Raw genomic sequence first — 26,934 nt, 5'->3', positions numbered from 1 at the left:
GGGTGGTTATGTAGGGGATTTTAGCTTTCCAAACATAGACTGGGACTGCCATAGTGTTAAAGGTTTAGATGGAGAGGAATTTCTTAAGTGTGTACAAGACAATTTTCTGATTCAGTATGTGGATGTACCTACTAGAGAAGGAGCAAACCTTGACCTACTCTTGGGAAATAAGGCAGGGCAGGTGACTGAGGTGTCAGCTGGGGAGCACTTTGGGGCCAGCAAACATAGATTTAAAATAGTGATGGAAAATGATAGACCAGATCTAAAAGTTGAAGTTCGAAATTGGAGAAAGGCCAATTTTGACAGTATTAGGCACGGTGGCACAGTGGTTAGCACTGCAGTCTCACAGCGCCAGAGACCCGGTTCAATTCCCGCCTCAGACGACTCTCTGTGTGGAGTTTGCACATTCTCCCTGTGTCTGCGTGGGTTTCCTCTGGGTGCTCCGGTTTCCTCCCACAATCCAAAAATGTGCAGGTTAGGTGAATTGACCATGCTAAATTGTCCGTAGTGTTAGGTGAAGGGGTAAATGTAGGAGTATGGGTCTGGGTGGTATACGCTTCAGCGGGTTGGTGTGGACTTGTTGGGCTGAAGGGCCTGTTTTTACACTGTAAGTAATCTAATCTAATCTAATAAAAAACTTTCAAAAGCTGATTGGGGGCAGATGTTCGCAGGTAAAGGGACGGCTGGAAAATGGGAAGCCTTCAGAAATGAGATAATGAGAATCCAGAGAAAGTATATTCTTGTTAGGGTGAAAGGAAAGGCTGGATAACTAAAGAAATTGAGAGTTTGGTTAAGAAAAACAAGGAAACATGTGTAAGGTATAGACAGGATAGACCGAGTGAGACCTTAGAGTATAAAGGCAGTTGGACTTTACTTAAGAGGGAAATCAGGAGGGCAAAAAGATGACATGAAATAGCTTTGGCAAATAGAATTAAGAAGAATCCAAAGGGTTTTTACAAATACATTAAGGCAAAAGGGTAACTAGGGAGAGAATAGGGCCCCTCAAAGATCAGCAAGGCGGCCTTTGTGTGGAGCCGCAGAAAATGGGTGAGATACTAAATGAGTATTTTGCATCAGTATTTAATGTGGAAAAGGATATGGAAGATATAGAAAGTAGGGAAATAGATGGTGACACCTTGCAAAATCTCCATATTACAGAGAAGGAAGTGCTGAATGTCTTGAGGTGCTTAAAGGTGGATAAATCTCCAGGACCTGTTCAGGTATACCTTAGAACTCTGTGGGAAGCTAGGGAAGTGATTGCTGGGCCTCTTGCTGAGATATTTGTATCATTGATAGTCACAGGTGAGATGCCGGAAGACTGGAGGTTGGCTAACATGTTGCCACTGTTTAAGAAGGGTGGTAAGAACAAGCCAGGGAACTATAGACCGGTGAACCTGACGTTGGTGATGAGAAAGTTGTTGGAGGGAATCCTGAGGGACAGAATGCACATGTATTTGGAAAGGCAAGGACTGATTAGGGGTAGTCAACATGGCTTTGTGCATGGGAAATCATGTTTCACAAACTTGACTGAGATTTTTGAGGAAGTAACAAAGAGGATTAATGAGGGCAGAGTGGTAGATGTGATCTATATGGACTTCAGTAAGGCATTCGACAAGGTTCCCCATGGGAGACTGGTTAGCAAGGTTAGATCTCATGAAATACAGGGAGAACTAGCCATTTGGACACAGAACTGCCTCCAAGGTAGAAGACAGAGGGTGGTGGTTGAGGGTTGTTTTTCAGACTGGAGGCTTGTGACCGGTGGAGTGCCACAAGGATCGGTGCTGGGTCCTCTACTTTTTGTCATTTACATAAATGATTTGGATGCAAGCATAAGAAGTACAGTTAGTAAGTTTGCAGATGACACCAAAATTGGAGGTGTAGTGGATAGCGAAGAAAGTTATCTTAGATTACAACAGGATCTTGATCAGATGGGCCAATGGGCCGAGAAGTGGCAGATGGAGTTTAATTCAGATAAATGCGAGGTGCTGCATTTTGGAAAAGCAAATCTTAGCAGGACTTATACACTTAATGGTAAGGTCCTAGAGAGTGTCGTTCCTGGGTGCTGCAATATGTTATGGCCTGTTTAAGTAATGTCCTGCTGCGGCTCCATTTGTGGGTTTTGGGATGATTGCTTCCGTAGTTAAGTACCTGGTCTGTGTGTATTGCTTTCCTGTAGACACTGGTCTGCAGTTCTCCATTGACTGTTCGTTCCACTGTGACATCTAGGAAAGTGAGTCTGTTGTTGTTCTCCTCTTTTGTGAAATTTATGTCCGTAGGGATATTGTTGATGATGTTGTAGGTTTCCTCAATTTTTTTCTGTTTTGTGATGACCAAGGTGTCATCCATGTAGCAGACCCAAAGTTTGGGTTGGATTGTCGGGACGGCTGTTCGTTCAAGTCTCTGCATTACTGCTTCTGCTTAGAAGCCTGATATTGATGATCCCATGGGTGTTTCGTTGATTTGTTTGCAGGTCTTGTCATTGATGGTGAAGTGGGAGATGAGACACAGGTCTACTAGCTTGATGATGCTGTCCTTGCTGACGGAGTTGGTGCTGTCTGGTGTTTGTGTCCTTGATTCCTCTAGTAGTGCCGTCAGTGTTTCTTTGTCCAGGCTGATGTTAATTGATGTGAACATGGCCGTTACATCAAATGAGACCATTGTTTCATCCTCTTCCATCATGGTGTCTTTGATGATGATCAGGAATTCTTGTATGGACTGGATGGAGCGGCATGAGTCTTCTACTAGGTATTTCAGTTTTCAGTGGAGTTCCATTGCTAGTCTGTATGTCAATGTGCCAGGGAATGAGACTGCAGTTCTGGGGGTGGGGCATTCCTGATTTGTGCATCTTAGGTAATCCAGAGAAGCGGAGTGTGTTGAAACCATCAGGTTTCATTTTTTGGATACCTGTCTTGTTAATTTGGCCTGATTTATGAAGCTTCTTCAATGGAGCTGTGATACAGTTTTTGAGCTGTGGAGTTGGGATTTTTGCCACCTGTTGGTAAGTGTCGGTATCTGTGAACAGTGAGTTTGCCTTTTCCATGTACAGAGGAACCTCGATTATCTGACATTCGGTTATCCGAATTTCAGATTATCCGAGCAAGATTGCTAGGTCCCGACGCTTGGCTACATTGTGTTATCCGGCATTTGATTATCCAAGCATTTGATTATCCGAACAAAATACTCCCCATCCGTTGTTTGGATAATCGAGGTTCATCTGCACTGTGTGTTCTGTTTGACAGTCATGCATCCTTTGTCTGCAGGTACAATTACAATGTTTGTCTTTTCTGAGCCCTTCTAGTGCTTTCCTTTCCTGGGTGTTGAGAGTGGTCCTTTCCTTCTGCCTGCTCAGTGCTGGTGCAACTGTCTGTCTAATGGTCTGCTGGGTTTCTTCTGTGAGTCCGTTGTCTTTCAGGATTGATTCTAATGCTGCGAAGTCCTTTTTGTCTGCACCTCTGTACTTGTAGTTCATCCAACGGATGGCTTTTTCCATGTCTGTTAGTGGTCAGTCCGATAGGTTTTTAATCCAAGCTTCTGAAGTGTCTGTGTTGTTGTTTTGTGTGAGCTTGTCCAGTTTTTCTTGGTCTGCTGTTGTTTGATACTGATGGCTCATTCTAGCATGCTTGTCCATTCATGGTCTGTCACGTTGGTATATAAAGTTTTTTGGTGCAAAATTTCCCAATAGTATTTGTGGAGTCAATTGTGGGCATTGTTAACCATTTCTCTCAGCATTCTGCAGTCATTCTATTCTGATATCCTTCTGGTTTGTGAGGTCTTGAGTGGTGGTTTGTACTTGAGACATTTTGATAATACCTGTCTCCTGAGGCATGCATGCAGGAAGTACAGTTGTTCGTGGGTAGCGCTCAGTCGGATGGCATTGGTTTTCCATCTTCAGGCTGGCTTTAGCATATTGTGCCCAAAAGGTGTTTGCGATTTTTGAGAAGATTTGAAGCTCAGGTTGAGGTTCATGTTGTAAGTTTGCTTGCTGAGCTAGCAGGTTTGTTTTCAGATGTTTCGTCACCATGCTAGGTAACATCATCAGTGAGTCTCTGGTGAAGCGCTAGTGTTCTGTCCCGCTTTCTATGACCCACTATCACTAATATCCTTCTGGACAGATGAAGACTGACACCAAATTGACTGGGACAACACATCCATCTTAGGACATGCTAAACAGAGATATGCGCAGGAATTCCTAGAGGTCTGGCATTCAAACTGGAACTCCATCAATAAACACATCAACCTAGACCCCATTTACCAACCTCTGAGAAAAAGAACTGGAAATGGTATCACCCACCTTAACAGACCAAGACACATAAATAGAAAGCAGGACAGAACACCGGTGCTTCACCAGAGGATCACTGATGATGTTACCGAGCATGGTGACAAAACATCTGAAAACAAACCTGCCACTCAGTGAGCAAACTTACAACCTGAATGGTATGTACATATGAACCAAATTATCAAGAAACAGCTTTTGTACAGATCAGAAAGAAGTATGATAGGTTTACAATAGCTCAGCTGGAACACTTGCGCTCTCTCTCTCTCTCTCTCTATCGCTCTCTGTGTATTTATATTTTTTTTAACCTCTTGTACAACAACACCCAATGAAAAGCAAATCACACAAGCATCCATTCACTGAGAACGCAAAGATATGGCAGATACCTAAACAAATGGATCTCTGGGTAAACCTAACAACTGAAGTACTTTAAGGACTTTATTAAACTGCATATTAGGCAAAAGTGAATACTGCAGGTGCTGGAGATTAAAGTCAAGAGTGTGGTGCTGGAAAAGCACAGCAGGTCAGGCAGCATCCAAGGAGCAGAAAAATTGATGTTTCGGGCAAAAGCCATTCATCAGAACTTCCTGATGAAGGGCTTTTGCCTGAAACTTTGATTTTCCTGCTCCTCGGATGTTGCCTGACCTGCTGTGCTTTTCCAGCATCATACTCTTAAACTGCATATTAACAATCCTCCTTTTTATACTAAATGCTCTTCCCTTTATAAAATTTATATCTCTGTTTATGGATGTAAATGTTGTTGTGTTTCATTATTGTCCTCCAGCTTAATTAGCAACACAATTTCTCTTCCGTCCAATCAAGAAAGCCTTGTGATTGGCTCCTTTATTTTTCAACCGGCAAAATGCATTATATTTGAAGTGTGCTATAGCTGCATGCTAGAAATAAGAAGAAAAATCTTTGTTGCAACCAATCGTGAAGGTTAAAAAGAGGGGAGACAATTCATCAGTCCTCACCTGGTGCTAACATTTAACAAATCAATGCTGACTCTCCTTGACTACACATTGCCTTTCTAGATGACAATTTATTCTGTTACTCAGAATTTTTTCAAATAATTGCCCATCACTGTCAATAGGCTTATTGGCCTGTAATTATTTGATCTTACCTTTCTGCAATTTTTAAACAGTTATGCAACATCATCAATGCTTTAGTCCTCTGGCACTTAGCCCTCAAGCAGAGAAGACTGTAAAATGACGGTAACAGCCTCTGTTTGTTTCCATCTTTTGCTTCTCTGAACAACATGAGAAATCATTTCTGCCAAACCTGGTCATTTATCTATTGCTAAGCGACTGGCCTTGACATCAAGAAAGGCTTTGACTGAATGTGATATCAGGAACTCCTTGAAAAATGGAATTCAGGAGGAATCAAAGAAAGTTTTGTCACTGGCCTGAAAAAGGAAGATGGTTGTTAGAGGCCATTCATCTCAGACCCAGAAAATTGCTTCAAATTTTCTTCAGCTGAATCATCTTCAGATGTTTCATCAATGAGAGTCCCTCACTCATATGCTCAGAAGTGAAAAGTTCATTGATGATTGTGAAATGTTCACTTCCATTCACAAATCTTAAGATAATGAGGAAGTCTGTGCTTACAAACAACATGTACAATATTCAGGACTGAATTGATAGGTAGACAGCAATGTCTATCGAATCCATTCCATTGAGTCCATTTAGCACATCAAGTCTGCACTGACCCTCTGAAGAGCACACTACCCAGATCCAGCCACCCCACCGTATCCAGGTAACCTCACATTTACCATGGCAAATCCACATAGCATACACATTCCTTAGACACTATGAACAATTCAGCATGACCAATCTAACCTGCATATCTTTGGACTATGGGAGGAAACCAGAACACTTGGTGGAAACCCATATAAACACAGATAGAATGTGCAAACTCCACACAGATAGTTACCCAAGGGTGGAATTGAACCCAGGTCTCTGACATTGTGCGGCAGCCATGCTAACCACTGAGCCACCATTTGTACCATACAAATGCCAGGCAATGATCTTCTCCAAAACAAGAGAATCTTAAATGACTAGCAAGGTGCCTGATCAGATAATTGTTGAACTGTTTACTAATGCAAGGTTTTTTTGGCATTTATAATTCAATATATTTCAAAACATCTTCTCTGACTCTAAGCATAAATCAAAGGTGATCATCAGAAATGATTTTTGAAATATCAATTTTAATTGAAGAAAGGACATTGGTTAGGCCACCATTGGAATATTGCGTGCAGCTCTGGTCTCCTTCCTATTGGAAAGATGTTGTGAAACTTGAAAGGGTTCAGAAAAGTTTTACAAGGATGTTGCCAGGGTTGGAGGATTTGAGCTATAGGAAGAGCTTGAATAGGCTAGGACTGTTTCCCCTGGAGCCTCAGAGGCTGAAGGGTGACCTTATAAGGTTTATAAAATCATGAGGGGTATGGATAGGATAAATAGACGAAGTATTTTCCCTGGGGCGGTTAGTCCAGAACTAGAGGACATTGGTTTAGGGTGAGAGGGGAAAGATATAAAAGAGACCTAAGGGGCAACCTTTTCACGTAGAGGGTGATATTCAAGGAGGTATGGAATGAGCTGCCAGAGGAAGCAGTGGAGGCTAGTACAATTGCAACTTTTAAAAGACATCTGGATGTGTATATGAATAGGAAGGGTTTGGAGGGATATGGGCCAGGTGCTGGCAGTGGGATTAGATTGGGTTGGAATATCTGGTTGGCATGGATGAGTTGGACTGAAAGGTCTGTTTCCATGCTGTACATCTCAATGGCTGCATGACTAAGAACTTGCCAACAATAATATCTTTTGCCAGATTTATGATGTTTCAAATTGCTTCACAGCCAATTCAATACCTTCCCATGGTAGTCATTATGTAGGTAAGTGTTGTAGCTAATTACCATACAGAAAGGTCTGAGTATCCATTGAGATTGCTTGGACAGGTGGTTGTTCAATTTAGCTGTTAACATTTGGGAAAAGCAGCAAAAGCCCTAAAGAAAAGTTTTCTTTACATATTTGCTCCAACAGATACAGACACCAGGTTTACCTTCATGAGTAACATTCATTTATTTTAATATCAACTTTTGCCCTTGGGAAAAGTTCAATGTTCATGTATTAAGAGTAAATTCACTTGGTCTTTTTCTGACTGAATTATTTAGCGGTTGCTCTGTGAACTTCTGCTCTTTTTTTTTGAATCCTGCAATCTGTAACTTATATTTCTTTACAGAAGAAATTGTTTTCTTGGGTCGGATGTATTGATTTTATAAAGTAAAATAAAGTGATGAAACTTAACTAACTCTGAGAGTTTCTACAGAGGTTTGGACATAATTATTTTGATAAAATTGTTAAATTTGAAAAGATGGAGAAGAAGTGAATTGTCATGACTAAAACTAAACTGTAGAATTCTAATAAACACATTATTACTTTGTGCAAATAATTATGTGCAAGCAAATGTATAAAATTGATGTTGCTTTCTTAAGAGTTTGGCTGGTTTTGGTGTCCCTCAGTATCACTACAGCCTTGCTCACTTCTATCTGGAGATAGGAGGCCACCCATCCCTTAGATACAAATTCCAAGCACCTCTCATGGATTTGTTAAACCTCATCCACACTCTCAGGAGCAGCCGGCTCTGCTATGTTCTGTGCCTGATCACATTCTCCACATGGAATGTATGTGCCCTGATATATCCAAATGAGAAAGGCTTCCAGTGCTTCCCTCTTTCACATGAGTGCTCAGTGTCCCACTTCTATATGTACCAGTTGATTGGGCATGACTGGGCCAGGATTTATTTTGGAACAGGGATGTGTCAATCAGGTCATCATTATCAGTCAGTGTGGCAACCTGACTTCACACAGTCATTCTCTGTTTCTGGAGTTGTGTTTTTCTAGGGAGTGGGATGGACATTTTCGGCATCACAAGGAAAACTATTTCATGGAGATCATTACAAGCAGTTTCTATCTTCAGTGAAGATGAGCAGTCATACTGGAATGGAAATGTTGACTCTGTTTTCTCTCCACAGATGCTACCAGACCCATTGAGTTTCTCCAACATTTTCATTGTTTGTTTCAGATTTCCAACTTCATGCTATTTTGCTTTTATTCTTATAATGCAAGACACTTTCATGAGACAAGAGCAGAACCAGAGCTCTGAGGAGTAAGATAAGGATATTGAATGAGAGGAACCATCACTTTCAGCATGATATAGTGATGCAATATAGAATGTAAGAAGCCCCACATAATTTAATTGCTAACCACTTCCAAGAGATCATTAAAAATCAAAAGAATTGCAGAGGCTGTAAATCAGAAACAAAAACAGAAATTGTTGGAAAATCTCAGCAGGTTTGGCAGCATCTGTGAAGAGAAATCAATTAATATTTTGGGTCCACTGACCCTTCCTCCGAAACACCTTCTAAAGCTAGCAGGGAAGGGTCACCGGACCTGAAATGTTGACATCGATTTCTCTTCACAGATATCAGATCTGCTGAGCTTTTCCAGCAATTACCATTTTTAGTCCAAAAGGTCATTCACTGAAGTCAGATTTTCTGTTGTTGCAAAGGCAAACAGCCCCCATTTTTGTTATGAAAGCAAAAATATTTCTTTATGAGTTTTTCTTTGCCTTTTTTATTGTGCAATCAACATTACTATTTCAACTGTTTGAAGGAATTAAAACATCAGCTGCTCCCATGACATTATCTCTTCTGGTTGGTGTTAGGGAAAGAGAAGAAATCATTTAGGCAGGATTCTAACATTGTATGGCATAATGGAGTGTTAACTACTGAGGTTTCCTCCATGATCATGTATCCAGGAGCTTACTGAGTTCTAGTTTGAGATATATCCCAATGTAGATCTTTCTCACCCACCCATGTGCAATTTCACATAGACTGCTAGATGAGCATGCAGCACATAGTAAACTTTAATGAACAAAGTGATGCTGTCAATGTCTTTGCTCTATTTTCCAGCCAGAACAATGTGATATGAGGCAGAGTTTGTTCATAAGGTATTGATTATCACCATCTTTAAATGATGCATGTTCCCATGTGGAACACATTGATAGAATGAAACATTGCTCCCAGAAATGTGTGTAGCCATGGATAAGTATACATAAGGTGGGGAATGTGAGCAGAGACAAGGACCTATCAAAGATATTCATGTTAAATTTACAACCAGTAATCTCATCACCAAAGTACTAGACCTTGCTTTAGTCACAAATGTCAGGGTTGAAGAATGTCTGAAATCTGTAGCTATGCAGGATTTTTTTTAGAGATAAGCAATGTCACACTGCTACAACTTCTATCCTCCTTGGTATGTATGAAGAGATTGCTTAACTGTTATGATTTCCAGTCAAGCCATCCAACATCTCAAGCAGAAATCAGACATGGAATGATTGGAAGTGCATATATTTACAGATGTGACATTTTACAACTCAGTGTCACCTTGCGACCTGTGTGGCCTCAGAGGCTTTCGTTTATCCTCCCAGTATTTCTAGGTGTAGTACTTAGGTCATAAGCTGGTGTGGCAGGATCTTGCTCAATGGTGGAGCTTGTAGGCCTAGAAGATTTGGACATTTGTGGCTAGAGGCTCAGATGTGCTGAGAGTGCCCTGTACAGTATGTGCTACCAATCTTATCTAAATATGTATCTACTGAGGTGAAAGGATGCGAGTTGTTGGAGGAGACAGGAGAAAGTCTGGCCAGTGTTTCCTGTGAGCTTTCTCCTCAGGAGCTGAGGGGTGGATGGGCTGGCCTTTTAAGGGTGTGCTGCATATGCTTGAAAAGAGGAGACGGAATAAGTTGTGCAATATGGGTAGAAGTTTGAGCATGTTACAAATGGAGTCACAGTGGTGGTAATGGGAGGACAGAGCAGTACAGCATAATGTAACTTCCTTGGTTACCTTCATATAGAGGTCTTGGCATCTGCAGATGAGTGGTCTTGACACTCTTCCACTATCTCAATGATTTTCTCCTCATAGGCGGTGAGGAGTTGATTGGCGCCCACCCAGTGCTTCTCTTTTCCCATTATGGCATACAATGAGACAGTTACTCCTGCAATGAGACAAATGGAGCAATTAAGTGAGATGAAAGTAGTTGATGAGCAGGAGCAGAAAAGGTGCTGAGGTGACCTAAGTGACTGAGCAGGAAGTGCAGAGGACAGAAAGGCTTACTTGTTTGGAAAGGTGAGGTGAGTTAGAGACATTGAGAGTAGATGCTGCATGAAACAGTGACAGCAGTAAACTACTGGCATTGTTAAGCTGTGTGAGAAGTGGTAGAATTGAAGTGTAAATTAACAGAGAGAAGATGGTGGTACACACCCTTGAGGAGCACAGACCTGCTTAAGATAATGTGCATTTCTTCTGACTGTAGTAAGGGCATTGATCCAGGTGGCTATCTCTGAGAAGGGTGGCATTGTTTGGTGCCATGTCCTCCTTCGGCAGTACTGAAGAAAGAGAATAGCCTTCCTCTCCACAACCTCCAGGTTCCAACTTCCCTTTCTCAGTCATCCTTGTTCACAGTGTCATGAAGCAACAGTCTTAAAATTGTCATTTTTGACTTACAGCACTTGATGTGATGCATAACTGAGGATTAAATATGGTGCCTGCAGTGTAAATGGCAGAAAGACCAGGCAGTAGCAAGCACTTCCACCTCTGTGACCCCATGTAGAAAGTAGGAGCAGGAACAGGCCATTTAGCCCTTTGAGCCTCCTCTGCCATTTAATATGATCATGGCTGATCATCCAACTCAGTATCCTGTTCTGTTTTCTCTCCATACCCTTTGGATCCCTTTAATCCTAAGAGCTTATACTCTTACATGAAAATTATTCAATGTTGTGGCCTCAACCACTCTCCATGACACAAAATTCAGTGAGAAGGATACGCTGGGCCCGGACAGTTGGAGAATTAACAACTACCATTCACTGTCTCCACACACTGCCCCCCGCATCCCTCCTTTGCCCCACAATCCCCCTCTAATTGCCAAGTGGTTCACTATTATTTCCAAATCATACAACAAGCTAACTTCCTCACCAGCTGGGGAGGCAGGTGATTGGGAAAGTGGTGAAATAGGGCACTAAAATAGCATTTAATTGACCAGTTACAAGTCCAAATTGATGGTAAGTTGATTAAGTCATGCATGGTCCTTCTAGCCCAGCAGTTAGTTACAGAGATAGTGAGAGGGAGATGGAGTTTCTCTCTGGACAAATTCACCCAATTATTTCTCCTTCTCACCATTTCTCTCACCATCTCCAGGGGTAGGAAAACCATGCCCTAGGTTTCTCTGGAAGATGTTTTTGTAAATTAAACAATTTATTTTAAGTAAGTAACCATGCTACTATAATGCTGTCTGTAAAACAAAAAAAAAGTTTAAAGACAATATGGAAAATGGGATTTGTACAGTTAGATAGTTGGCTTTGTCTGGCACAGACTTGCTGGAATGAGATTTTGTGAAGTGTAGATCTCTTTGACTCTATGTTAGACACAGGATAGAATAAACTACATTTGTGGTTTTGCTTTTCATGTAGTTAGGTTTGGAAAGAACTGGTGGCAGGGAATATCACTTTGAAACTGACCAGGTGAAATTCTAAATGCTGGCTAAAAAGGCTGAAACCTTTTGATAAATGAAACATTTTGAACAGCGAGTTGGACTTCTGGGGTAATCAAGCTGAGGGGGAAAATGTTCCCTGATGCAAGACTTCAAAATTAAATCACTTGCAACCAGGAAAGTTCTGAGCTGAAGTGCCTTGGGATCCGTTTAAATTTTTTTTTGTATTTTCTGTGTCGCACAAGATCTTGTTTTACTATTATAACTAGTTATTTGCTTTGCTAAATATAAAGAGATTCCAATAAACAAGACAAAAGGAATGTGATAATAAAGACCACTGAGATCCAGAAGCTGCTGCCAAAGAACTATATGGATCATATATACCCTACTAACAATGCAGTGTTAAATAAAAGTTTTGTTTACAACAAGAATGTATACTCACCTTTGGATGAAGGTGTGCAAGTGCAGACCATGATTTGGAGATGCTGGTGTTGGACTGGGGTGTACAAAGTTAAAAATCACACAACACCTGGTTGTAGTTCAACAGGTTTATTTGAAAGCACTAGCTTTTGGAGCGCTGTTCCTTCATCATTCCAAATAAACCTGTTGGACTATAACCTGAAGTGCAGAACAGTTATCCTGAAAATTGTAACATAAAAGCCAAAAGAACTGCAGGTGCTGTAAATCAGAAACAAAACAGAAATTGTCAGAAAAGCATGGCAGGCCTGGCAGCATTGGTGGAGAGAAATCAGAGTTAGTGTTTCGGGTCGAGTGACTCTTCTTCAGAACCTACCGGACACGCTGACCTTTTCCAGCAATTTCACTTCTTGACCCTGACATTAGAAGTAGATTTCCCCTGTCCATTGGCAAGAAGAATTCCAATGGTAATTGATTAGATTAGATTCCCTACAGTGTGGAAACTGGCCCTTTGGCCCAACAAGTCCACACCGATACTCTGAAGAGCAACCCAACCGGACCCATGTCCCTCCATTTATCTCTGACTAATTCACCTAACACTACGGGCAATTTAACATGGCAATTGCACCTAACCTGCACATCTTTGGACTGTGGGAGGAAACCGGAGCATCCGGAGGAAACCCGCACAGACACGGGGAGAATGTGCAAACTCCACACAGACAATTGCCTGAAGTGGGAATTGAACCCAGGTCCCTAGCCCTGTGAGGCTGCAGTGCTAACCACTGAGCCACCATGCCGCCCTGGCAGAGCAAAAGTTACCAATCCCTAGCAATAGAATATATCCACATGTGTTCAGGGTGGGAGGGCAGTTCTTGTCTGGTGGTCCTTGGAAAGGGCTCTGCTTGACAGGGAAAGCTCTCCTTCTGATGAATGTTGTATCAGATGATATTGAAGAAAGACCCAGTAAACAGCTCCCTAGCGCGTCAGCTAGAAAACAAATACTGCCTCCAAAAGATCAACATATGTTCATTCTCCACTGGCAGTCAACAATCCTTAACAATTGTAGCTATTTTTAATCAACATATAGAGATATGCTATGACACCTTTGGAGCAGGTGGGACTTGAATATGAGCCTGGAAGAGCACAGCAGTTCAGGCAGCATCCAAGTAGCTTCAAAATCGACGTTTCGGGCAAAGGGCTTTTGCCCGAAACGTCGATTTCGAAGCTACTTGGATGCTGCCTGAACTGCTGTGCTCTTCCAGCACCACTAATCCAGAATCTGGTTTCCAGCATCTGCAGTCATTGTTTTTACCTTGTTGAATATGAACCTGCTGACCCATGTGTAGGAATACTACAATTGTGCCACAATAGCCCTTTCATGGGTTGTATACATTTTTTTGTCTAATTAAAGAATGCATTATGTCTAAACAACTTAAAATCTAACAACATGGGGAGAATGTGCTAACTGCACACAGACAGTCACCCAAGGTGTGGAACCGAGCCTTGAATCCTGGTGTTGTGAGGTAGCAGTACTAACCACTGAGCCACCGACCTCCAGGGAAATAATATATTACCTTTGGCAAAAATCTACAAAATGATTTTTATGTTTTACAATATCCATTCTAATTAAAAATGAATCAACAGTCAGTCTTAAGCATAGTTAATCTGATAATTTCTGCGTGGGTTTTCTCTGTGGGCTCTGGTTTCCTCCTATCGTCCGAAGATGTGCAGGTCAGCGGGATTGGCCATGTTAAAATGCTCATATTGTCCAGGAATGTGCAGGCAAAGTGGATTAACCATGGGAAATGCAGGGTTACAGGGATAGGGTGGAGGGTGGGTCTGAATGGAATACTCTTGGAGGGTTGGTATGAGCTGAATGGCCTGCTTCCACACTAAGTATTCTATGATATTTTTGTTTCTATTTGATGATCTTTGATCTGATATGAGAAAGGAAACAATGAATGTTGATTTTGTTTGCTTCAGATGCATTTATCTTTTATAATAATCTAAGTCTGATTTGACGTAAGCCACAACTGGTTGTCATTCTTATATTTTTTGGAAAAAGAAGTCTTGATTATAATCTATTTCCAGCTATCTAAGTTTAAGTAAATCTTAAAACTTTGTGAGTTTTGTTTTTACTCAATATTTCTTATTCAACAACAAAAACAATTGCTAGCCTTTTTTTTCTATTAATACTAATCTTTCTCATTTGCATTATAGCCGGAAGGGAACACTTCCGACATCAAAAGAAAATGTCAGTCTCAATTAAGTTTAATTAAAAAGCGGCAGATATAAAATAATTTAAGAATACATTCATTGAACATCAGCAAATGTAAAAAATCCAAATTATTACTCCCCTTCCCGGGAGCAAAAATCTCATTTCATGTAAAATTAGTGTAGCATCATAAAAACAAGTGGGGGTTGAAATCCCAGCACTCCAATTGGACCATGATTCTAGAATGTTATTATGTTTCCATCGAAATAGAGATGGAGAAGGATTACTGCAAACTGGTTTTTGTTGTTCTTTTGGTGCAAATGAATCATTTCCTTTTGTCAGTTTGTTTCAGTTGGAAGTTATCTCATATATAGTTTTCCCAGACTTAAGACAGAATGTGCATTGGCCAATCAGTTGGAAAGATATCGTGAGATTGGCTGTAGTGAAATTCCTGATGTTGAGAAAAAGGACATATTATACAACCAGGTTTCAACAGCAAGGTGAAATTCTCACTAGTGAGCAGTGAGGGGAAGATTTGCATGTATTTGCATTCCAGTAGTACCTAATATCACCTCTTGATATGCATTTTCCTATTACCCATGCACCAAAAAGAAACCAGAGGACAACAATTTCTGATCTGAGTGTCAGACCAGATGTCTGGCAACTCCAGCGCACCGCTGAAAATGTGTTGCTGGAAAAGCGCAGCAGGTCAGGCAGCATCCAAGGAACAGGAGAATCGATGTTTCAGGCATCAGCCCTTCTTCAGCTCACCCCCTGTTCCTCTGGGCCATCATCTTGCACTGCAGCTACTATCTTTCAGAATACAGGCAACAAGCACTTGTATCTACATCCTTGAAGACTGGCATCTGACAGATAGCCGCCTCTCTGTACCATCATAACACATTTCCAATCCACTTACAATACAGTCCTCCATTTCAATGTTGCACTGTAGAGCACACCAATACCTTTCATTAAAATGTTGCCGACAGGACATTTTACACAGAGACAATCACCAAACTCATGGATTCAATCAGGTTACACCTCATGGCTCCTTGCTTGTCCTTTCAGGACCCACTCACTTTGAGTGTGCTTTGATGCATTCAGCATCTGACACATCTTGCCTTGCTCTTTTGGATTTTATCATCTCAGCCAGAACTTAAAAGGTCCCAGCACTCCTTTCTCGCCTTGCCTTTCATGTAAACACAATGTCAAGCAAATTGTCATAGTTGTCAGCAGTGATCATTCAACGGGTGTACATGTTGTTCTATGGCACCATGTGACACCAATGTTACCCCTGCACATTGTGCCAGCAGTATACATGGCAAACATTCTGATACCCTTCAACCAAATGACCATCTTGCAAAGTCTCAGGGGAATAAGTCTCAGTTAAGTCAAATGAAATAGATGTCAGTCAGGGGTCTCACACAGTGTGTCAAAGCCCTTTCATCAAGGGTCTTGCACACAATAGGTTGGCCACCTTGATCACTCAGGATGAGAGGGTCCATATTAGTACAGTACAGGAAGTGGGCCACGCTTAGTCCAGCATGTCTGGGGGTTTGCAGCAGTTCAGAGGAGGGGATTTGCAGCAGTTCAGAGGAGGGATAAAACAGAGATCCATCAGAGGTCTGATCCACCATGAGTTGGGCCCGTCCACCCAAGTTATTCAGGGGGGAGTGGGCCATGGCCAATTCTGGAGGTTAGCTCAATGAAAGTCAAGGAGTGTCAACAGGAGCTCTGATCATGCAGTTGGGAAAATCAATTCCAGTGATGGGAGGAAACATGCTGGAATGCAGAGGGGACAATAATTGAAATGAGGTGAAAATCACCATATAAGGGAGAGAGACGATAGGACATAGGTTAGCACAGGAGGAGGAATTGTGCATGGTTACCACCACATTGGTTTTGACAGAGATTCAGTGCAGCATTATGGATAGCATGACCAAAGTGTAGGGGCGGGGCTCAGAGGGGCAATATTGGCAGATGAAGTCATAATTCAAAGAGGTATGTGGAAACCAATGGAAAATCAGTACTGATTGACACAGCAGCATGTGCAAGGAAATTCATGTGTAATGGATAGTAAGTTCACAATGGAAATGGAAAAGGGTCGCAATCATACACAGAATGGGCAGAATGAGTGTAGTTTTTTTTCTGTCAGAACGCATGCATTTATGAGCTATGTGAGACTCTTCAAAGGGCAACTGCATTATTTAGACAACTTCCCATCACAGACTTGTATGTAGTAGCTTAAAAGGCAGTTAGAGTTTTAAGTGGTAGAGCCATATATAGATAATTCATAAACAAGAGTAGAAATTGTCAGGAAAGCTCTGCAGGTCTGGCAGCTCCCACAAAGAGAAATCAGAGTTAACATTTCCGGTCCAGTGAGCCTTCCTCAGAACATAGATTTGTTCTGAGTCACCGGACCTGAAACGTTAACTCTGATTTCTCTTCACAGATGCTGCCTGCTGACTTTTCCAACAATTTTTGTTTTTGCTTCTGATTTACAGCATCTGCGGTTCTTTCGATTTTTATAGGTACTTCATAGCTGTAAACTTGTGATTAGAATGCATTTGTAATAAGCAATAGCTCTAAGTTAAGTACAGAAATCTAATCAATGGTTTGTGTTAATTGTATTCCAGTAGAGGTAAAGCAGGGATGTTACATATTTTGATTAATCCTTGTAGTGACCCTTGGAGTAGAGGACCTTTCTGGAATGTTCCCTTTCCCAAGTGAGTCATAAGAAGAGTCCTACCTTGAGCGGTCTTATGGGCTATATTCGTCGACCAACCATACACAACTGCCTAGGTGGCTAGAAGAAGTCAATACATCACCTTCTCCCAGGAATGTTAGAACAAGACTCAGCTATTCAGTCTGATATGCTACTCGTGACTAGTCTATACCATTACTTCATAAACCCACATTGCTCCTGTGACCCTGAATACACTTACATCACAGTAAAAATCTAGCAGTCTTCATTTTGAAATTTCCAATTGACCCAAATGTTAGCAGTTTACCAAAGAGATTTTGAGATTTTCACAACTCTGAGTGAAGAATTGTTTCTTGATATCACCCAAGGTATCTTCCTCATCCTAATTTTAAGGGTTAAGTTACAATATCATTAGGAACAACATTTTTATTCCTCTTCAATTTGGGAAATCCCAAAGCTAACAGAATGAAGCCTAAGGTCAACTGTTTCAACAAAATAATTTTATTACACAAATGTACAATGAAGACAGTGACTTTTTCTTTAAGCAGAACTGCTGAAAACAATTTTATTTTACATCCACTTAACTTACAAACGAACACTAGTCAGTTACTTGCCAGAAAATGGAAGATTTACCAGTTGATCAGAGCTCTGTTGTAAAGCTACAAATCAAAATTGACATTATGTGGACCTTCCATCTGTCTCCCTGAAAGTTTTCCCTTCATAGTCCCTCCACATGTCCCTCAGTTATAGATACCCTGTTTACCACAGATGTTGCTAGTATCTTTTAAGTACATTAGATTTTGGACTTGCATGATCACAATTACCTCATGAAATTGTGGTCTGATAATTTGTAATTTAGAAAGGAAGGAAACGTATTAACTTAAAAATATAGTGCGTATCTGTTGAATCCTTCATTTCTTTCTTTTAAATTTATTTTCTTGAGCACTTAAAACTTGAAAGCTAAGTGTAAATTCCAAATCAAGTGGAATAAAAGGGAAAGATATATTCTTATTATTCAGCTTGATTGTATGTATGCAATGCTATTGAATGTAAACCTAAAAATTACTGTACTCAGTAGTGCTCATGTGAAGTCTTTAGCACCAGAAGGATATTTGAGAACATTATCAAGATTGAATTAAGGAAATTGAAAACCAAGAATGTAGGAAAGGTGTAGATACAACAGATTTGAGGAAATAAGTTGAGAATGGATAAGTAGATTTTCGAAAGCAGAGACAGAAGAAATAATTTGAATTCAATAACAATTCTCATGACATCTCAAAGCACTTCACAGCCACATTAATGTTTTTGAAGTGTTGGCACTGTTAGCAAAACCTCACAAACAGCATTGAGGTAACTTACAAATAGATTTGTTTAAAAGATATTGTTCGAGAGTTAACTTGTCAACAACTTCTGTATAAATATAAATGTTCTTATCACAAAACAGCACAAACAAAATCTTTTGCACATTAGTTCAGTTTATCTTTTCATCTAAAAAATTGTATCTTCATCAGTGGAATGCTCTCTTACCATCGAACTGAAGTGTCAACCTAGGACATGTACTTAAGATTCTAAAACAGAATCATGTCTTTGATATGGGGAAAAATGTTTGAGGATGAGTTCTAGAAGTGAGGAGCAAAAATATTTACAAGAATATTCAATGGTAGTACAATAAAACAATGAAAAAGTAGGTCATTGTCAGAGGAGCAAAGCATGTGAGCGAGCATATGAGACCAAAGGTAATCACTGAGCTCGGACAGATCAACAACGTGGTGACATTTGGATGAAAGGAAATGCATCTTTATACTTAGTTACGTGGTTTTAGAGAGTTAATGAGTCCGCAAAGGTGGAGAATTTCAAATTAATAACAATAAATGCTAAATGGTGTCCTTTATCCACAACTGAAAGATTTAAACATCAATCAATTAATAATGTGAACCATGGAATTTTAGATCAACCACTGTTTCTAGAGAGTTAGACCAAGGATCGCGTTCAGAACAACTATTGACTGATTTGTTTGATTTATTATTGCCACATGTACTAAGGTACAGTGAAAATTGCTGCTTTGTGTACTATACAGGCAGATTTTACCATACCAAGTACATTAGGGCAGGAGAACAGGGTGCAGAATATAGGCACAGAGAGAAAACTCCAGAATTAACATATAAGAGGTCATTCAAAAGTCTGATAACAGTAGAGAAGAAGCTGTTCTTGAGTCTATTCTTATGTATATTCAAAGTTTAGTATCGTCTCCCCAATGGAAGAGACTAGAAGAGTATATAACTGGGGTGGGAGAGGTCTTTGTTTATGCTGGTTGCTTTCCCGAGGCAGAGGGTAGTATAGATGGAGTCAATGGATGGAAAGCTTGTTTGTGTGATGGACTAGTCTATGTCCATCACTCTCTGTAGTTTCTTGAGGTCTTGGGAAGACAGTTGCTATACCGCACTGTGATGCATCTGGATAGAATGCTTTCTGTGGTGCATCTATAAAAATTGGTAAGAGTCCTTGTGAAAATGCCAAATTTCCCGAGCCTCCTGAGGTAGTAAAGACATTGTTGTGCTTTTTGATGGTTGAGTCGATGTGGGTGGATTAGGACAGATTGTTGGTGATCATCATTCACAGGAACTGGACAATCTCGACCATCTCCACCTCAGCACCATTGATACAGACAGGAGCACGTCCTCCACTCTGCTTCCTGCTGTCAATGACTAGCTCCTTTGTTTTGCTGACATTGATGGGGAGATTGTTGTCTTCACACCATGTCACCAAGAACTCTATCTCTTTCCTGTATTCTGTCTCGTCATTGTTTGAGATCCACCCTACAACAGTGGTGTCATTATCAAACTCTTAAATGGAGTTGGGGCAGAATTTGGCCTCACATTGTGAATGTATAAGGAGTATAGTAGGAGACTGAGCATGCAATCTTGTGGGGCACCAGTGATGAGGATTATGGTGGAGGAGGTGTTATTGCCTATTCCCATTGTATGCGGTCTATGGGTCAGGAAGTCTAGGGGGAGGGGGAGCTGTCGCTAGGTCTTGGAATTTAGAGATGAGTTCATTGCGAACTATGGTGTTGAAGGTGTTAAGCATAAGATAGTAAAATATTTGATGACATGCTAAGCAGTAAAAATGGGCTGAATTTAGAAACCTCAGAGAGGACAAGACATACAATGTCAGGAAGACTAAAAGGCTAGGAGAAGAGAATAGCAACTAACAAGGGAATCGAGAAGTCTTTTACAATCTGCTATTGGTTGAAATGCAACTCATCAAAGCTATCCTATAGGATACTGGCTATCCGAATTATAAAACTGCACATTGTATAAATGAGAAATGGATTCCATCAGTCCTAAAGAGTGCCCAGTTTACCTTTGATTACCTTGGAAGGGTAAGATATTTCAAAACATGTGTAGTAAACTGCTTCTAAATAATGACAGCACTAGCAATATTTTCTGTTAAGAGGAAACTGCTGTCAAGCAAAAATTATATTCTACCCACAGCAGAAATCAGAAATGTGGTGGATGAATTACAGTCTCAGTGTGGTGTTGGGTATGTACACTGAATGTTCCAAAGACAGGTACATCATGTGAAACAGCACATCCCTTCAGCTGTTTGCATAAAACAGAGTAATGATCATAACAACCTGTGCTTGCAACACTCATAATAAATGAGTTTGTGATTGGGCAGTACCTGCTAAACCATAATAACATAAGGCCGTAAGAAATAGGAACAGGAGGAGGCCACTCAGCCCCTGGAGCATGCTCCATTATTCAATGGAATCATGGCTGATCCAATTTCATCATGGCTATTTTCTTCCCGATTTTCTCATAACCCTTGATTACTTGACTGATCGAGAATCTGTCTATCTCAGCCTTAAATATACACAAAGACTTTGCCCTCACAGCTCTCTGTAGCAGAAGAGTTCCAAAGCTTCACAACACTCTGAGAGAAGAATTTCCTCCACATCACAGTCTTAACTTGGCACCCCTTTGTTCTGAGTGTATAGATGGCTGTTCGATTTACAATTTGGCACGCTTGTGATTCTGTCCCTTTGAATGCGAGACAAAAAGCTTTAACAGCAGTTTTAATAGCTTCTAACAGTTCTGAAGAAGGGTCACTAGACCTGAAACATTAACTCTGACTTCTCTCCACAGCTGCAGCCAGACCTCCTGAGATTTTCCAACAATTTCTGTTCTTGTTTTAACTTTAACAACATGTTTGTTTGTTAGTAATTATCAAGTTCTGTATTACCAGGTGAATATTTATTGCACCTTTATTCAAAAAGGGATCTAAGGATAACACAATAAGTACTGACTGTCAATTTAATGTTTGTGGCACAAAAACATTTGAAGGTCGTAATCGGGGCAACATTTTCCATCACTTACACTTGAATTAAATGGGGAAACCAAGCATGGATTTGATAATAAGAAAGCATGTTTAATTAATATGATTGAGTTTTGCATGAAGAAACAGAATGGGCTGATAGGGTAATGCAGTTGATGTGTAGTTAATAGATTATCCAACACATTGATAAGCTGCTATCACACCATGAGTACAAAATGTCCAAATGCACTTTTTGAAATTCACTGATGCTGGCACCTCTGTGCAGTCATCCTTGAGTACCATTCTGAAGTGTCAGTGCAAATTATGCACTTAAGTCTCTGGAGTGGAACTTGATCCTGCCATTTTTTGACTTAATGACATTTTGTTGGTTTTGAGCAATTTATTGCCCATCGTATAATTGTTTTGAGAAAGTGCTTATGGGCTCCTTTCTTAAGTGCAACTGAATCATCTGCTTTGCTATTTCAGTGGCCAGTTAAAAGTTAAGTAGTTTGCTATTGCTCTCAAGATATATACAGATCGAGTGGCAAGAAGACCAGATTTTTTTCCAGACCATGTCAGTAGCTATTTTTGCAACATTCCATTAATTGCATATTCACTATTCCTGATACATCAAAATGAATGTAATTCATAAATTGGATTCAAATTCTTCAGCAGACATGATGAACTTTGAGCTATCCAGATCATGAGTACAGAACAGTGGATATGAGTCCACTAGACCTGTGCTATCCTCCAGCATCATTGAATGGGAACACTTGGCCTTTGTAATGCTGACCAGAGGGAACCGATGCTGGTGCCGGAAAATAAAGGTAAGAAAAAGTTATCTATTCCTAACAGTGAAATTCTTCACCTTCATGGTGAACACATACATAAACCTATGCCTAAAAAATGATAAGCTCCTTATTCTTAAGAAAAGTGTTTAGCAAGCCTTTCTGGAGAGGTGTCATAGAACTAAAGTAAACAGAGGCATAATTTTCTTTGGAGCATTTTTACACACAAGTTTTGCAACAATATGTTTGTAAAGCATTTGCACTTATTTGTCCAACGCTATTTAATGAACATGGTCTTATTGAAGAAATTGATTCTTGTAGTTTCTGAGACAAATTGTTAGAGTTGCCTAAAATTTGCTGAGTTTACATCCTCTCAATTTTACACAGCTGCAATTGCTGTTAATACTCTGGGTTGGTATATTTATTTATGCTGGCTCTGCACCTCATCGCCGAGTGCCAATGCTACTTCAGCAGAATAATGGAAATATTGAACACCACACAGTGTGATCTTGCATCAATACTCATGCTTAGATTTTATCTCCCTAGGAAATAGTCATAACAACTCATAGAAACTTTCACATAATTCAGTCCATCTCAAAAAAATTGGATGTTCAGCACCTCATGTTATAACCTGAAGCTAGATAATTTTTTTTGTACTTTTTAAAATTAAATCAAAACAAGATTTTGGAAAAAAAAAAGCTTATCCAGTTCAGAAAGTTGGAGTCATTCTTTATTTTGTTACTGCAGACGGAAAATCTGACCTGGATACACTTTAGGGGAAAAAAATCTGTCATCCTTACCTGGTCTGGCTCACATGTGTCTCCAGATCCACAGTAATGTGGATGACACTGAAAAGCCCTCTGGGCAATTAGGGACAGGCAAAATGTTGGCCTAGCCAGAGATGCCCTCATTCCGTGATTGAATTAAAAACACAACTGTCAGAAAGAGGAATATAAGTTTGAGAGATAGATGGTTGTATGTCAATATTAAGCACACTACAGAGGAACCTCTTTTATCCGAATGAGATGGGCGGGCACTACTTTGTTCAGATAATTTATTACTTGGTTAATTGATTTCCTCTGGGGCTCAGAGTTTTCTGTTAAGTCAGCTCCACATTCAGGAGACTAGGTAGCTACACACTGCGTGCAAGACTCCCACACTCCCACACCCATCCCACCCTCCAACCCTGTCCGTTCCCATCCCAACCCCCAAAGCCATCTGCTCCTGCCCTTCCCAACCCAATCCGCTCCCCAAAGCTGTCTGCCCCCAACCCTGTCCAACCCCAAAGCCATGTGCCCCAAACCCCACTGTGCCCCAAACCTCATCTGCCCCCCAATCCTGCAACCATCATCCGACCCTTGCCCACCTGGCTGACCCACACCTCCCACCGGGGCAGCCGGACTGTACACCAACAGTAAGACTGCTGCTGCCTTTTGTGGGGTAAGTCTCCAAATAGCTAACTAACTAACTAACTAACTAACTAAAACACACACACACACAACTTTACTGCAACATTTTGAAAGAGTCCATCTTTGCCCTGTACCGGACAATGTTGGAGAGATTATTAGGGTACACCCCTGTCCAGAACTCCAGGGAAAATGTGGGGGGAGAGTGAGAGGGTGGGAGATCAGTCATTTGGAGACGGTGCCTGGACTGTTCTCAGTAGCATCTCAGTAAGCCAAGTTCATTTTTAATCATTGTACCTGTAAACAAAAGACGCGATCAGGGTTGAAACAGCTCTTTGACGTAATGTTTCTATCAGGACCTTGAGATCCCCTTCGGATAATCCGATATTCGGATAATTGAGGTTCCTCTGTATATCAAAGTTAGATGACATGACAGTGCAGAAAATTTCCTAAAGTTCATTCTACACAGATGTGGGCTTTATCTTCTTAGGATAAGAAGTGCTTGACTTTTAATTAAGATCGGATTTCAATGTGGCCAAATGTGATGCTATTCTCTTTGAATCTGTAAAGGGCAGAACAGGTTACTTTTTAAATGGTTAGAATCTAAAACCTGTGGAAGTAATTAGAGTCCCTACAATGTAGAAACAGGCCATTTGACTCAACATGTCTACACTGACCCTCCGAAGAGTATCCCACCCAGTCCCATTCCCCGACACCTATTACTCTACATTTCCCCCGACTAACGCACCTAACCTATACATCCCCAAAGACTATGGGCAATTTAGCATGGCTAATTCACTTAACCTGCACATCTTTGGATTGTGGGAGGAAACCAAAGCACCCAGAGGAAACACTTGCAGACATGGGGAGAATGTGCTCGAGACTTTTTTAAATCTAGGTATACCAGTTATAAAAATGTCATGAAGCAGTTCAGAATATAATAAAAAAAGACAATGGAATGCTGGCATCTATATTTAGAGGGAGAGATTACTGGGAATAACGATTATGCTTCAGCTATGCATAAACTCTGCTTAGTCCTTACCTGGAAAACTGTGAATAATTCTTGACCATAACTTCAGAAAGATGTATTGTATTTGGAAGGGCTGCAATGTATATTTCAGAATGAGAACTGGATTGAAAAGTTAAATTAAGAGAAAACAAAAGTGTGCAAACTTGGGCCCAGAAAGTCAAGTGATGATTTGATCAAAGTTTTCACGGTATTAACAGAATAGGGTAAAATGAGAAACCATCTCCATTGGTTGGGGAGTCCAGAACCAGGAAGAATTATCAAAAAATCAGGACTGGACTATTTCATGGAGATGGCAGAGAGGGGAAATCAATGCCCACTTTACAGGCAAGGTCCTGCTGGATGGTGGTGCAGAGGAGGGATTTCCTCTTGTTGCAGACCCAATAATAAGGGTAAGGCACCAGAGCATGCAAGTCCAGTACTGTAGGAAGACACTGCCAGTGTAAGAACTGCCATCTTTTCCCCACAACCTCAAACTCACTGTATTTCTAATACCATCCCCACCTCCCATGCCCTACCATTCTCACTACCGGCTGCAGCATCTTCCCTTCTCACACTGAGCTCAAACCCCCATTCCACCAATCCTGTGCTACCTACTCGCCCACTTGAGAACACTTCCCCCACCCGCCGTGCCAAAAGTAGCAGCTGTGGCACCCACTGTCATTTCCCCTAATACTTGTCTCTCTCTTATTTCAGGAGGATAAAAGCCCACAATAGGATGACAAGAGTCAAGGCAGGTGGTGTGGTGCATGATATTTGTTTCCTCCTACCTTCCTGGTGAGTGCATCCTGGTTGTGATCACTCTGAGCAGGGTCAGGGCTGGAATCAGGGGCTCCTCTTGATTTATTCTGCTGATACCACCTGAATGACTTGACTGAGATCTGTTGATAATGATGACAAGATAAAACAATCATTGAAACTTTTATAGGAAGTCAGGTGGTCTGGCAGCAACTGAGGAGAGAGAAACAGTGTTAACATTTTCAGTCCTGTATGATCTTTCTTCATAAATGATTTTATTAAGTATGACAAGCTTCCTAGCTTTGTGTCTGCACTACATGGCAAGTTGAGTCAGCAGCAAAATAGTCCTAGAATCTCTGGCCAAAGGGGTAAAGTGCGAAAAGGCAAAGCAATGCAAGGATGGATGCTGTAAGCATTCTGGTAGGCTCCAAGTGAGTGAGCTAAGAGCCTGGAAAGGTATGCTGTCCAGCCTTCAGCTGGGCGACTTTTCTTGAACACACAATATCCTTACTGCAGTAACACAGTAATAGAAGGTAGTTGTTATGGACCAGACCAAACCCAGTCAAAATATTTAGAGAAGATGGCTTAGACCCCACCACTTTCTTAGTTTAAAGATAAATGTAAGGTGCTGTGTTCCAGATACAATTGATTTGTCAGACTACCAGACCTGAAGCAAAACACACTTCATTCTTACTCTCAAGTTGAAATACAAAAAAACAAAGAAGAACTGGAATAATTTAACTGTCTTGGAAACTTTACACAATAATAGATTATTTATGAACTGAACAGCAACTGTTCCAGGACAGTAACAATCCATCAACTCACCTTTGGCAAAGGCAAATTCTGTAAAATAGATTGTCTCACATGTGGTTTTGGCAGCAGGAAGAGGACCCATTATTTTAGCTATAATAGAGAGAGAAATAATGGCTTTCATATCCAATTTCAAGACCCCCAACAACTACTGAAAGTTAAACTAAAACCCTGGTCCTGTGGGGGCTTGATCTCTCTCATTCATGCTGCTGCTATTGTTCCAATTATAAAAAATGGTCTCTCAAGCTGCTTACTTTATTGCTTGGAATAGACCTCTCGGTGCTTCTATCTCAACCTCTCATCATTAAAAAAGGCAAAATATACTTCGTAAAGGCATAGTATCATCACTCAGTGCAGCCCGAATTGCAGTATTGAAGAGCAGAAGTGATTTGTCAGTGAATTGGACATGAGCCAGGAGGGTTCTTAGAGACTGGCACATGTTGGATGCCAATGTCCATGAATGTGCAGTGCAGTGTCCAATGCCAATAGATCATGTTCTGAGACATCAGTGCCTAGTTTCCATCATGATGCTCTTCCTCATGTGAAAATACATCTTTCCTTAGGCAAGGGGACCAAAATTGTATTCAATTCTCCTGGTATGATCTCACTAAAATTCAGTACAATTGAAAAATATATCATGATTTCTGAACACAAATCCTCTTGCACTGAAGACCAATGTACTATTTGCATTCTTATTT

This window comes from Chiloscyllium punctatum, chromosome 25, assembly GCF_047496795.1.
Source record: "Chiloscyllium punctatum isolate Juve2018m chromosome 25, sChiPun1.3, whole genome shotgun sequence".
In the NCBI taxonomy this organism is placed as follows: domain Eukaryota; kingdom Metazoa; phylum Chordata; class Chondrichthyes; order Orectolobiformes; family Hemiscylliidae; genus Chiloscyllium; species Chiloscyllium punctatum.
The sequence above is the reverse complement of the archived record's forward strand: the minus strand, read 5'-3'. Positions refer to the sequence as shown.